Genomic DNA, 15,238 nt, shown 5'->3' with positions numbered 1-15,238 from the left:
TGCAGAGTTTGTTCGAATGTACAATTTCACACGTGTGCTAGTTAATTTCTATGTTAATGATTGCTGTTTGTATAATTTGAAGTGAAGTTGAAGTTAAAAATCTTCTGTTTTAATAAAACTTCAGAAGCGTAGCATTTGAAGTTTCCGAGTGTGCCTGTTTTGATTGAAATAGTTAAATTAATCACTTATCAAATTTGTAAAAAAAAAAAAAATACTTTCATACATTCCCACCATGTGATAGAGTCACTGAAATTAGACCAAAGCGAAAAATTATAGTTGTATATTAAAAATCGTAATGATTGTAGAGTTTTATCATCCATCCGATTTTCTTTATTTAAATGCAGAAATTTATTATGTAAATAATGGAGAAAAATTATTTATTGTAAAATGTGACATGATTATTTGAATTTGGTAAAGTTTTAGCCAGATTTTATGCAAAATTTCAGTCTAGAAAACTTCACTTCTCAGCTACTCAGGGGTGAGATTTGTCAGGATTTGTCCTGATTTCAGGATTTTGGGTTTTTTTTAATCCTTTTATGAAATGGGGAATTTGTGAGATTTTACCATAAAGGTCTCTGTACCTTCATGTGTAAAGGTTTATATAACACAAAAGAAGTGGCAGGGTTCCCACGGTCATGGAAAAATCATGGAAAGTCCTGGGAAAAAAGTTTTCCTGGAAAGTCATGGAAAAGTCATGGAAAATTGAAAAATAAAATAAAAGAAAGTCATGGAAAAGTCATGGAAAATTGAAAAAAAATGAAAGAAAGTCATGGAAAAGTCATGGAAAATTGGAACAATTATAAAGTCATGGAAAAGTCATGGAAATCAAGATGATAGTAGGGTTACATTTGATGGGCCGCTTTAAGGATGTCTATAAGGGGGAGGAGGAGGCCATTATTCATTAAAACTTCTTTTCAAAAGCTAACAAATGGTTAGCCTAACATCAGCGGGTCATCAGTATCATAATACCAAGCAACTTTTCTCTGCAAAATGATGTTAAATGTCTTGGAATTGTCTTGGAATATTTTAGTCCTGGAAAAGTTATGGAATTCGGTTTTCAGATTTCTGTAGGAACCCTGTTGACTGTATTGTGTTAGGGGTGCATTTAGGCAAATACAAACACATAAAACAGACCCTTCCTACCTTGCTCGATCTGGAGCCCTCAAACCCCTCCGCCAATTAGTTTATACCTTTTCATCTTCTTATCTCACCCCTGGCTTCTGAATTATACAGTGTAGCAAAAAGGGTATTTGCTGTTGTTTTCAAGAGGAGGATTGATTGAGTTCTTTCACTGAGCCAATTGTGTGTGCCAATTATTTTTTTTATTATTATTATTTAGAAATGTATTTTTACTGTGGCGTTTGGGTAATGTTTTTGCATGGTATGCCACTTCATCTGTTGCTGTTTTCACAGGTGACGCTATCAGATGGTATGTTTTATTTTTTTGTAATCAGAAATTGATATATTTTTTAAGGTGTGCTTGTCAAAATGACAATGTCATTTTGTTTGAAAACAGAATTAATTTTGAGTGTATGTTAAACTAATTATTTTCAACCCTTTTCTTTCAGTGACGTAATGTTCAGTGACTTACATTTCATCCATAAAAAAACAAAGATCACTAAAGTTTTTGTTTTTGTTGTTGAGGGAAGCCGGTTTGGAAAACAGTTTTTATTTAATTTTTGAAATTAACGGTCTTAAATTCCATCAGGCAAGGCATACATGCATCTCAAAGAAAAAGTCAGTTATTGTATTAATTAAAACTCATCCCATTTTTGTCTTCTGAACAGCTAGTCCTCATGCGTTGCTCTACGGTTATTTTAAGTTGAGTAGCAGAAAGGCAGAAAAATGGAATTTTCGAAAACGTTCACTCTGCCTTTCTGCAATTCTGACAGAAGAAAAGCAGATGTCTACTTTTCGTCGTTCGTAATGCACACATGGTCTGTCCAAGGGATACATCAGGATTGCCCTCTTGAGTCTCTATCCCCGCCTAAGTAGTGGGGCAGATAGGGGAAATATTTTGAGGAATTTTTTTGCCTATGAAGATACAGGCGTGGCATTGGCACACAGTCAGAGTATGTTTTAAGAATTGATATTTAGGTATAGGACCATCGCAGATTTGTCCTTTGAAAAAATATAGGTAGAATGATAAGAAACTTCCTAATTGCTGCCATTGCTTTTTAGTATTCTGCCTATTTTTTTCAAAGGACAAATCTGCGATGGCCCTATAGCCAGATATCTTTCTCATGACATACTCTGACTGTGTGCCAAATACCATGCTTGTATTATCAAAGGCACATATCTGCCATAAAAGCTTAACACACAAGGTCCATTTCAGAGAACCCAAGTTATCCGCTTCTGACAATCTTTTTAGTCCAAAGAAAAACATGTTCCCATCTTCGGAGCAAGTTCCATGTCTGTTTCTTGTTAAGTATAACTTTAAATCAAAAACATGTTCACATCTTTGGAGCAAGTTCCGGGTCTATTAAATATAACTTTAGTAGTAAATTTACCAATTTACCGCCGACTGCTGTGTAATGTGTGACAACGAGATTTTTTCTGGATAAAATTTGATTTAAAATGGACGTAAGTGACAGTTCGGGGCAAACTAATTTTTTTTTTAATTTAAATCGTTTTGATTGCTTTATCTTCCTTAGGTTTTTTTTTTTTTAAGTGACTTCCATTTTTATTTGATAGCTTTTGACAGTTTCAGCAGAACTAGAAACATATGCATGTCAACATGTATATTATCCCTGAACCTGAAGTTTCAGGAAAGAATGATAAGAGGCAATTATTTTACAGCACTGTGTGAAAAGTTGGGTGTTTGTCACCAGAGAGAAATATTTTTAGTTAAAGGGCAAAAATCACGGTGTTCTCGTTGACAGTAAAATGATGGTAATTCATCCATTGTTTTTTATTCCGTCCATTTCCTTAGACACATATTTCATTTATTGTTTTGTATTATCTTCATCTTATTTGCATGAACCTTTTTCACATAATTTTGCACAACATACAATAATATGGTTTATGAATATGTTTTTAGACGCGTGGTGATTATTGCAAGGTTCGTACGTTTTTCAGAAATGCAAGGAAAACCACCCAAACAAATTATTAGATTGTACTCACAAGTAATGATGCGTAATCTTCAGCACTTTAAACGATTGCACAATTCGCACAGACATCGAGTTAGATATATTTTGGCACGGTTCATTAATTTTGCCGAACGAGCATTTTTGATGAAATTTTGTAGATTGTGGTTGTAGGTTTCGTAGCCTTATTAATCGGGTAAAGTTCTGTGAACCAACATTTGGAAATGTCAAGTTCTTAAATTGCGTGACGTACGGCAAGTAAGACACAACATTTAAATGGAATTCTCTTTGGAAATGAGTCAGTTCAGCGCGCAACTTCAGTTTTAACATTGCTGTTCTTTCAAAAAGTATATTGTTGAAAATGTCGTGTGACCATTTCGTACACTTTTTTTCATAGCGTGCCCGGGATGCGTGTACTTTGACAAATTATTATTATTTTAATAATTGTATCTCGACTTTTTAGCAACGTATTTTTGCAACTCATGCATCTGACAACGAATGGTATTTTTAAACTCAAAATTATATTTCAAGAATTGTACAAAAGCATAATGATTATTTAATTGAGTGAACTGTATTTTGATAGATTAAAATATTTTGAATACCAATGTCAGTGTTTCTTGTTCGTTTTCATTTAACGGTGTTCTGCGCATGAACAAAAAAAAACTTCTGATGACTTTCGCTCGTACCCCCCGCCGGGTCCTGAGGGCGGGCCGGGGTACGAGCGAATTGATGACTACGTTAAGCAATATGCCCCCAGGGTCAGATCCAGCTTTGTCTTAAGGGGCAGGGAAGTTAACAGGAATGTGCGATTTTTTTCAGCATGAGTTTCTTATTTATTGAGGTCTAACAGTTGGGGTTGGGCGCCGCTGGGGTTTAGACCTCCTACACCCCCCTTGATCCACCAGCTCCCCCGCCCCCCCCCCCCGAAAAAAAAATAAGTGGTACCATTTTGGTGCTTCCTTATAACCATCTCTGTTCAGTAGCCCCCTACCCTCGCCGCAATTACTGGAAGCATGATGTGCACCCTTATTACTCCTCCCCATGAAAGCCCATGATGAGCGCACCTTCTCCAGAAAATAAGGCCCCCAAGATAAATTCCACCCCACGGGCCTAGCTTATTATTCGACCATAATTACCCGGTTGTTTTCGGGCTTGGTATTAAAAAGGACAAACTTACAGGGACAATTTCCAATTCTTTTTCTACTCCTACTGAGAATCACATGGAGCTATAATGGACAAGCCAGTTTGATCTCAACATCATTGGATTTTCGCCTAAATGTGGAACGCCGGAAATGAAAGCTTGAAAATATAATTTTGGTGTGGCATGGTCACTGACACTCATGGAAAATAGACCTTATGCGTTGCAGGTATCGCAGAGGATGTTCTTTGTTGCTTTGCTTTTGTTACTTTGAACGCACAAACGGTTTACACATGCCTATCTGGGAAATTTGCCCCCCCCCCCCCCCCCACCCCTGTAATTAACTTCAGCATGAACATTGCAACTGGCTATTTTACAACGCACGATGGCGCCATTTTACACTGCCCCGGAATCTTACTGGTACCCGGTGTCTAGCGGAATTGAAGTATGAATCAAATGGTCACCAGCTGCAGAGTTCTCGACTCGCGATTAATCTCTTTTCCTGTGTGTGACACGTGAGTAAACGCGGGTTTTTCAACACCAAAATGAAAGTAATTTATATGCATCAACAACAACATAACTGGCCTTTCTAACAATGCTGTGACTTACTTAACGAGTTGTGAAACCGCGAAGAGATAAAGATTATCCGGATTTATCTTGATATCTTGTTAATAATAATATTGTTGAGAACAAATGTTACTCGTTGACTACTTGACTAGCGTGGGGAAATGTTGATTTTAAGTAAATCGCAATCGGGCATGGTCGTGACTAGCCCCATAAATGTGGCCTATTTACTGGACTGCCTCCGTAAACATAGGCCACACATCCACATGTACAAAAATCGTGTCGACTTTGCCAAATTTTGATTTTCACATTAAGGCTTAGTTTGTAGGGTTTTTTTGCTTAAGAAGCATACTCACCCTCTTTATAGGCTAATCAGAAAGTGCTGCCTTTTTCAGATGTATATTTTTCGTGAAATTTCTACACGTTTGCGTATCAAATTTTCAACATGAAATTTCACAAAAATTAGACATCTGAAAAAGGCAGCACATTCTGACTAGCCTATAAAGTGGGTGAGTATGCTTCTAAAGCAAAAAAATCCTACAAACTAAGCCTTAATGTGAAAATCAAAATTCGGCAAAGTCGACACGATTTTTGTACATGTGGACGTGTGGCCTATGTTTACGGAGGCAGTCCAGTAAATAGGCCACATTTATGGGGCTAGGTCGTGACTAGTTTTAACTTGAAATTCACCATACTATTACCTGGTATTGTTCAGTAGGTGTTTAGTTATTCTGCAATTTTCAGGCAAAATGTGTAGCTAGGGCCTACTTGCACACAGAGACTGAGAGAGTTTGTCCAAAAAAAAAATCACAGTAATTTTTTCTGGGTCACAGGTCATGTGAGACCCATAAATGTGACTTGTATTGTAAATGCCACGTTCACGGGTCAAAGGTCATGTACATTTTGTACACTTGACCTTTTGATTTTCCCTGATTATTAACCAGGTAGATGTAGGTATCTTCTGTGGTGAATATTAAGTGAAATAAACAGTCCCGATTGCGATTTCCTCAAAATCAACTTTTCCCACACATACATGTGTTGTATTATAAATATTAGCAATAGCATATGACCACATCTATTCATAGCCCGAGTAACTTGGACCCAACTTATCGCCTTTTCAACATTCGGACATGGTCTGGTGATAGTCGCAAGACCATGTCCGAATGTTAAAAAGGCGATAAGTTGGCTCCAAGTTACTTGGACTAATCTATTCGTAACATAATTTTTGTTCTCTTTTCTGTGTGACCAGAGTGTCAGCTTCGAAGCATTCAAAAAGAAAGAAGCAACATTGAAGACAACAAAAAGACGAGAAGAAATCAGCTTAAGATTGCATCACCTCTTGCCAGCACAGTGTCACCTAAAACTTTAGTCAAAGAGTCATCAAGTGTTCTAAAGGAGTCAAAAAGAAAAGGGGCATTTTCTGATTTTGAAAGCCCTAGGACATTGGCGTTGAAAAGTCAAATGCGAAAGTCCAGACCAGTCGTGGAGATTGAAGTTATGGATAAAAGGCTGCTGCAAGGGCTGTCGTCATTGCAGGAAGAGAAGAATAGGACAACTGGCGCAAATCGTAAGGATGCCATGAAATTCAGTCAAAAAGAGAAATCAGCTGAAAGGAGTAAACGCGGCAAAGCAAAAGTTAAAGACGACAATTCAGAGGATGGGGATTCTTCTGGAGATAATGATACTAATGATATGGATGAAAGTCTTGAGAAGTCCAGCAGTGGTGAAAGTGAGGATAGTGAAGCACAGTCCTCATCTGAATCAGATGAACCTCTCGCGAAGGCTAAAGAGAGATTGTCTTCTGGCCAAAGACATTCCAATGGCAGTTCATCAGACTTGGATAATGATAGTGAAGATTGGGATGTCCGTAGAAAAAATCCATCCAAGAAAGGATGGAAGCATAGCTTGTCAAAGAAAAGGCAGAGAGAGACCTCAGGTTCTGAAGATGATTCTGAAGATGAAGATCAGAAACCTGCTCCTGCCAAGAAGCGAACCACTAAGAAAGTCTCCCTCTCCACTGTGAAAATGAACAAAATTTCTAAAAGCACCAAGAGAGGTCTTGCTGTCAGTGATTCAGAGAGTGACCCCAGTGCAGATTCTGACGAATCATTTAGTCCTGTCTCCAAATCCACGTCCCGCAGCACAAAGGTAAAACCTTCGGGCAGAAAATCTTCAAAATCTCCAAAGACTTCAAAGCCTTCTCCAAAGTCCAAACATTCAGTAACTGATTCAGAGAGTGAGAGTGACCAAGTCCTTGCATCTAAAATCCAGAAAAGGGAAATCAGAGACAGTGACAATTCTGAAAATGATGGAAGTGTTAATTCAGAAAGTGACTCGGATGATGAACCCCTTCTTTTAAAGAAAAAATCTTGCAAGAAAAACCTATCTGGTACAGAGTCAGACGGAATGAAAGGATCTCTTTATAAAAAGAAGAAAACTGAGACACTACAGGAGACGTCGTCAGAAGATGAAGAAAATGATGCCACAGAAACGACAGTGAAACATAATAAGGATCAGAAGGAATCCTCCGAACAACAACAAGATTCTAGTGGCAGTGAAGGTGAGGATTTTATGGAAAAGAAATTGGCCTCTTTAAAAGGAAAAGAGAGAAAAAAGACAGAAAAGGCCAAGAAACAATCCAGTCATAGCCATTCGAAAGAAAGACAGAAGCCCCCTAAAGAAAGAAGCAACATTGAAGACAACAAAAAGACAAGAAGAAATCAGCTTAAGATTGCATCACCCCTTGCCAGCACAGTGTCACCTAAAACTTTAGTCAAAGAGTCATCAGGTGTTCTAAAGGAGTCAAAAAGAAAAGGGGCATTTCCTGATTTTGGAAGCTCTAGGACATTTGCGTTGAAAAGTCAAATGCGAAAGTCCAGACCTGTCGTGGAGATTGAAGTTATGGATAAAAGGCTGCTGCGAGGGCTGTCGTCATTGCAGAAAGAGAAGAATAGGACAACTGGTGCAAATCGTAAGGATGCCATGAATTTCAGTCAAAAAGAGAAATCGGCTGAAAGGAGTAAACGCGGCAAAGCAAAAGTTAAAGACGGCAATTCAGAGGATGGGGATTCTTCTGAAGATAATGATACTAATGATATGGATGAAAGTTACTTCAAGTCACAAGGAACACCAACGCAAAGTAAGAAAAATCCCACTCGGAAAAGCCCAAGAAACTCATCCCAGAAGGTGTCCTCACAGGCGATCGTAAAAAGTCTTGAGCAGTCCAGCAGTGGTGAAAGTGAGGATAGTGAAGCACAGTCCTCATCTGACTCTGATAAACCTCTCGTGAAGGCTAAAGAGAGATTGTCTTCTGGCCAAAGACATACCAATGGCAGTTCATCAGACTCGGATAGTGAAAGTGAAGATTGGGATGTCAGGAGAAAAAATCCATCCAAGAAAGGATGGAAGCATAGCTTGTCAAAGAAAAGGAAGAGAGACACCTCATGTTCTGAAGATGATTCTGAAGATGAAGATCAGAAACCTGCTCCTGCCAAGAAGCGAATTACTAAGAAAGTCTCCCTCTCCACTGTGAAAATGAACACAATTTCTAAAAGCACCAAGAGAGGTCTTGCTGTCAGTGATTCAGAGAGTGACTCCAGTGCGGATTCTGACGAATCATTTAGTCCTGTCTCCAAATCCACCTCCCGCAGCACAAAGGTAAAACCTTCGGGCAGAAAATCTTCAAAATCTCCAAAGACTTCAAAGCCTTCTCCAAAGTCCAAACATTCAGTAACTGATTCAGAAAGTGAGAGTGGTAGTGACCAAGTCCTTGCATCTAAAATCCAGAAAAAGGAAATCATAGACAGTGACAGTTCTGAAAATGATGGAAGCGTTAATTCAGAAAGTGAATCGGATGATGAACCCCTTCTCTTAAAGAAAAAATCTTCCACGAAAAACCTATCTGGTACAGAGTCAGACGGAATGAAAGGATCTCTTCATAAAAAGAAGAAAACTGAGACACTACAGGAGACGTCTTCAGAAGATGAAGAAAATGATGCCACAGAAACGACAGTGAAACATAATAAGGATCAGAAGGAATCCTCCGAACAGCAAGATTCTAGTGGCAGTGAAGATGAGGATTTTATGGAAAAGAAATTGGCCTCTTCAAAAGGAAAAGAGAGAAAAAAGACACAGTCCAGTCAGAGCCATTCGAAAGAAAGGCAGAAGCCCTCTAAAGAAAGAAGCAACATTGAAGACATGAAGAAGACAGTAAAGGCTGAAAAAAAAAGACAGTGACAGTGATTCAGATTCAAGCTCTGTGAGCGGAAGTCTGACCATTAGCAGCCTGTCACCACTGGATGAAGATGATGATGAGAAAGACACAAGAAAGCAGAAAAAGAAGACAAAGAAAGGGCAAGCTTTTGGGAGCAAAGGAGATGCAAAGAAAAGGAGAAGTGGCCCAGCAAGCAATGAGACTGCAAAAAAGGTTTGTAATATTTTATATTGGGGTTTGCCCTTCGTCGAACTATTTCTATTAGTGCTGTATACTCAGTGTTGTCCAAGGGCTTGCGAGAAAAAAAATCACAAATTTTACTTTGGTGGGACTTGAACCTGCAACCTCCTGCTTACTAGTGCAGACATCTTTCCACTCGACCATTGAGCTTACTGGGGTAAGCTGGCCAGTTCGAATGTGATGTAGCAGCGGGTACAACACTGTGAAATACGCTGTTTATAAAAACACTGTTTGTAAATACGTTGGAGAATGGCAAAACCCAATATACAATTTACATCTTGACACAAATTACATCTTGTAAATAGGTTTGTAAAAGTTTCACCTAACCATTATTCTTACCATGTATACAGTAGACGATGTTTTGTACTACTATACATATGATTGTTGATGTATTGATGTGTGCAACATGTACAATGACCAAAAAATCAGCCATATATTTTTGCCATATAGCCTCAATTCTGAAAATCCTCAATTTGCAAAGAGGATTTTGGAGGATTTGGGAAGGTAAAGGTCAACCATTGCACCTGCACACCTCAATTTGTAACAACTACCGGTAACAGATACATGTAATCGAATATATAATAAGTCCTGAACATGTAATAATAGCAAGTTTACTGATGATGACCAACTCCATATGGCCAGATTATGCAGGAAATAAATTAGAAACACTGTCCATTGTCAAATGTCCACAGGGTTCTGCCAGTAGTGGAGGCGATTCCAAGTCTGCCTCCCAGAAAGACGGCAAGAGACTTGAGCAGTTCAAGAAGTTTGTGCGGCTGTGTGGCCTGCGGGTGGCTTACGTCAAGCTGTTTGCAGATGTGGAGGATGAGAAGGAGAAGATTGAAATACTGATGAAGGTTCTCCGCGATGCTGGACTGAAAGGTGAGTAGAAATAGACCTGTGCATTTTCTTATTCATGTTATTGATGCTTAAAGATAGAGTAGATCATTTGTCATTTTGTGCATTTGTTTATTTGAAGCACCAAATTGCTCAAAATCTACAGACGGTTTTAGCTCCGTGAATGCTGTATATTCCAAGAAAACAATAATCTAGGATCTTGGTTTCAGTTAAAAAACTGCCAAGTCATGTTTTGAATTGCGCCCGAATTCAGCGTCTGGGACACATTCTCACTCAACTGGTTGCAGCTACGCGATGTCACGCACTGAAGTGACGAATAGTAGCAACAGCGCATGCGTGTGTGTCGTGTCAAAGCTTGCGCACACCCACTCACGGATTCCTCAAATTACAAACCAACTGCTAACGGAAATGTCCAAAAAATGCATCACTTGATGCATCTTTGGAGTCTTACAACTCTGGACTTAACATCTGAGCCATTAGAGAAATGAAGATCCAATGTAAATGTATGTATGCCCTCAAAGCAACTTCTGTTGAGGCTTCAGGTTTCAAACTTTATCCTTGACATGCTGGTCTTGATCTCAGCTTTTGAGTTGTGATTTTTTGTGTGTTAATGGCAGGCAAGCCAACCATCTCAAAGTGTCGTCAGCTGAAGGAGAGGAGAGATGAACTGGCTGAGCTTGAAGCTCTCAACGCCGACAATATCATTGATAGTGACACCAAATCAGGTGAGTGATCCACTATTATATAACCAACATACAGATCCTTGTCATTTGATTGGTGGAACTCGCATCACGTAACATTCGTTATAACTCCCATTCACGCCGGGGCTCAAAAAGTCCCATTCGCCCATGGGGAATGGGAAATACTATTGAACATTAGGATCGATGCTTGTTCTATGACGTGGTATTTGTGTGCAAATGCATGCTGGTGTGCACGTTCAGCGTTGCGCGTAGCGCGTATTGTTCCAAAGAGCCAGCGCTACAGAGTTCGGTGGTTTGGAAGAGAGAAACGCATTTTCTACCAATTTTGTATTGAAATAAAAGATCAGTATATCAAACGATAAGGATTTATATGTCAGTTATATAAAACAAATATTGAGTGGCTTTAAATTGTGAAACAAGAGGAATATTATCTCTCGGTAAAATCTGGACTTTTCCAGTTCACGAGGCGAACTGGAAAAGTCCAGATTTTACCTTGCGATAATATTCCTCCAATTTCACTCTGAGCCACTCAATATTTGTAAACTAAATGCCTACCAGATGTGAAGTTTTGAAATACAGTTTATAGTTGGCAATTTGCTCGTTCCCACTATCCTGTTCAAGAGCTCTTTTAAGTAGTAACAGCTAACAAGCCATTTGCGAATAACCTATACCCTTTGCGAGTTAAATTTGAATAACATCTGATACACCGATTTGCCCATAATACTTGGCACATGATAACTTTGATTCTGCAGACCAAAGACACTGTTGCTATATCACATGATTCGGGGCAGGCTCTTGCATAGTTTAACTATTCATTCACTCAATTCATAACGTAATACGTAAGAGACGCTCAGCACCAATACACTGCTCACAATTGGTGAGAATGGCACAAAGACACCAGACCATGCTGGAGCTGGGGGTTGCTAGCGTAAGGCTTGCCCCGAATCACGTGATATATTAACAGTCTCTTTGGTCTGGACAGTGCAAAGTTAAAATGTGCCAAGCATTTGAGCAAGTCAGGGTACGAGATGTTATTCAGATTTAATTTGCAAATGGCAGTGCTCTGTTACAAACTTTTGTGAAGGATTTTGCAGAGCATTTTTGGGGCTATTGATGGTTTACTGCCATAACATGTCATGCCCATGTGGAGGTGTTGACCTTGGTCTCTAGTTCTATCTACAAAATCTAAAGTCAATCAGACAGTCAGTCAGTCAGTTAGATTTATATATGTGACATACAGATCCTTGTCATTTTATTGGTGGAACTCACATCACGTGACATTTGTTATTGCTCCCATTCACGCCGGGGCTCAAAAAGTCCCATTCGCCCATGGGAATGGGATTTACTATTCAACAGTTAGGATCGCCCTTGTTCCACGATGCAGTATTTGTGTGCAAATGCATGCTGGTGTGCGCGTTCAGTGTTGCGTGTAGCGCGTATTTTTCCAAAGAGCCAGCGCTACAGAGTTGGGTTCAAATATTTTCATGAACGGGCGGTTTGGAAGAGAGAAATACATTTTCCACCAATTTTATGTTGAAATAAAAGTTCAAATATGACAAGGATCTATATGTCAGTTATGGTTTTAAATTGTGAAATGCGAGGAATTTTATCGCTCGGTAAAATATGGACTTTTCCAGTGCACTCGGCTTCGCCTCGTGAAATGGAAAAGTCCAGATTTTACCTTGCGATAATATTCCTCCAGTTTCACTCTGAGCCACTCAGTATTTGTATCATTACATGTCATGCCCATGTTAAGCTGTTGACCTTGGATCTCTAGTTCTACAAAATCTAAAGTCAGTCAGTCAGTCAGTCAGTTAGATCTGAAGTCAATCAGTCAGTTAGATAGGCACAAAGGTATCCTAGGCACCCTCGCAAAACAAACATTTAAAGTAATTGTAAATTTGTGAAAAATATGTGTTTACAGGACGTTCCAGAAGACGGAATGTGAGCAGCTTGTACCTGAAAAATTCACCAGGTAGCCGACATCGACCGAGCCCCAGCCCTGAACGCATCCAACCCATCGACCACTTTGCCAACCTCCGTGGTATCATCAGCGACGATTCAGACAGTGATTGAAGCTTCTTGTAGCAGGACATTGTAGGTACCATTGTGTGCTTATGTAGTGCTTGATTTTCATCACTATTTTGCATGATGTAATTTGCGTCGTGGAGATAGGGCCAAGGATATGTGAAGCAAAAAGCCCATATTAGAGAGTTTTCGCATGCAAACGGATACGTTTAGTGCGACGGATACGTCATCAGTTATGACATCATACGCCACTCACTGTCCGCTAAACGTGCAGACGACACGCATATCTCGCTCGCTACACATAAGTAAAAAACGAATACGGATAGCTAAACGTAAGTGTAAGCCTATCCGTTCGCTTGCGAAACCTCCCTATTTAACTGATATTCCGGTTAGAAATGTTATATTTATCGCTAGGTGAAGCATTGAAACCAGTGGTTGAAATAGACCCATCCATTAAATGCATTTCACCATTTGCATTTATCCCAAAAGTATAAATTATCCAGATCTGGCTTGCTGTCAGTTAGAAAAAATCAAGAAATGTAGGTGATTTCTAACGATCAGTCAATTGAATGATTTTGGAATAAAGAGTGCTGTCAACAAAATTGTGTTAGTGGTGCATGCTGTTTCACAGTTTTCTTGAAAAGTGTAATAAAATATCCTCTGAACTGAAAGTTCAACAGGTTAGGTTTTGAACAAGCAAGCAGATGATCCTATATGCCCATAAGCCCCCACCTCTCCTGTGCGCACATGAGAAGCTACATGTACACTATATACCCCTTTCCAATGCCACACTGCATGCTCCAATTTGTGCGTCACGTTTATGTGCACGCATGTCAGAGTTTTGATGGATATTCGCTCACTCAGCTGAGCCTGATATATTGGTGGTTTCTTGGCAGTTATAACCTTTTAAAGGGAATATACAACATTTGCAAACATCGAAAAATAAAAGTACCAAGTTTTTGCGAAATACCTTAATAGGATGTTGGTAAATGACAGTCTAAAGCATCCTGTAAAATTATGGCACCTGGTATACTGTCATTTTCAAGAAAAGTGGTATTTTTGTATCAATTTCCAACGCTGATCGGCCGATCAGCGTTGGAAACAACTGGCTTTTTTTTCAAATACTGGACCCAATTGACCATTGCACTTGTTTGCAATCGATTACAAACCTATGAACGGGTACGAGCCAGCTAGACTGGTTCCCTGACCTTACAATTCCCCAATGTATGTAAACTGCTCCGTTTCTTCTTATATAGAGTCAGGGAACCAGACTACAGGAAAATGATCGTTTTTCTTGGTTTTTATAGCATTTTCGAACCCAAAACCTCCAAAAAGTCAGTGTAACTATATTTGCTATATATTTCTAACCCCCCAATTCCATCCATTTCTGAAAATTACAGCAAAAGCAAATGATGTATATTCCCTTTAAGCTTTACTTGTCAAACTGTCCTTTGCAACTCTTTTAAAAGTGCTTCCTGAACAACTTCAACTTTAAACACAACTTTTGTTATATCTGTCAAAAAGTCTTTTTTCTCTCTCTCTCTCTCTTTCTTGGTAGGATTCTAAGGCAGTCAAGTGATGGAGAGATAACAGATAAGTTGGTGTGATGAAGAGCATTCTTCATGTTCTTAAGAGGAGAAATTGCTGTTAACCTGCAAGTACAATTCTTCCATTCAGTTTTGGCCGTTTCCTTGAAGTCAATTTTCAAGCCTAATGTCATACATTTTGGAGTGTGTTCAATTGGAATCCTAATCGTTCCCCTGTGATTAGTTGATCCCAGATTTTAATTAAACACTTATCAATGTCCATCAGTATAGTGCATGCAGCACAGTGAATCATACCACAAGTATTACACATCATGACACCATAACAAGTATGTAGAAGGGCCAAGTTGGACAAGGCAGAAATTTCACATGCAACTATGATGCAACAAAAATATATTGAAATTTAAAGAAATCTTGGGATGAATAAAGTAAATATTTCCAACAGTTTTGGAAATTCCTGAGAAGAGGTCGCTAGAATTTGCCTAGCATTGGGAATTTCCTCTTGGAGATTGCCAGCAACATGCTGGCTGTTAATTGCCTGTGACACAACCCCAATGATTGCATGTCATCCGTGAAATGAAAACATGCGTTCCACCGGGTTTTTTAGTGACTGAGACATTCCAAAAGTGTGGTGGCTGTTTTCTGATTTTTAAATTTTGTTGGCCCTAAAAGACGTTTACTCCATAAGGGGTTCCATTGGCAGAGTATATCTCAAGTCAAGAGGACACAATACAAGGAATGATAAAAAGACAAAGGAGTGCCCCTGTCACAGTTAAACATACAAATACCTTGACGGCTGACTTGAGACTAGATCGCTCGTGACTGACTTGTAAGAGCTTGAGACTGAGTATGGCTTGAACTTTATA

At 39.1% G+C, this 15,238-nt stretch overlaps 1 pseudogene; it reads left to right on the top strand.

The window, feature by feature from the left end:
- Positions 1–4,689: 4,689 nt before the first annotated feature.
- Positions 4,690–14,637, top strand: LOC119730429 (annotated as a pseudogene).
- Positions 14,638–15,238: the final 601 nt, after the last annotated feature.

This window comes from Patiria miniata, unplaced genomic scaffold, assembly GCF_015706575.1.
Source record: "Patiria miniata isolate m_02_andy unplaced genomic scaffold, ASM1570657v1 HiC_scaffold_22, whole genome shotgun sequence".
Classification (NCBI taxonomy): domain Eukaryota; kingdom Metazoa; phylum Echinodermata; class Asteroidea; order Valvatida; family Asterinidae; genus Patiria; species Patiria miniata.
This window is presented reverse-complemented; position numbering and strand designations above follow the sequence as displayed.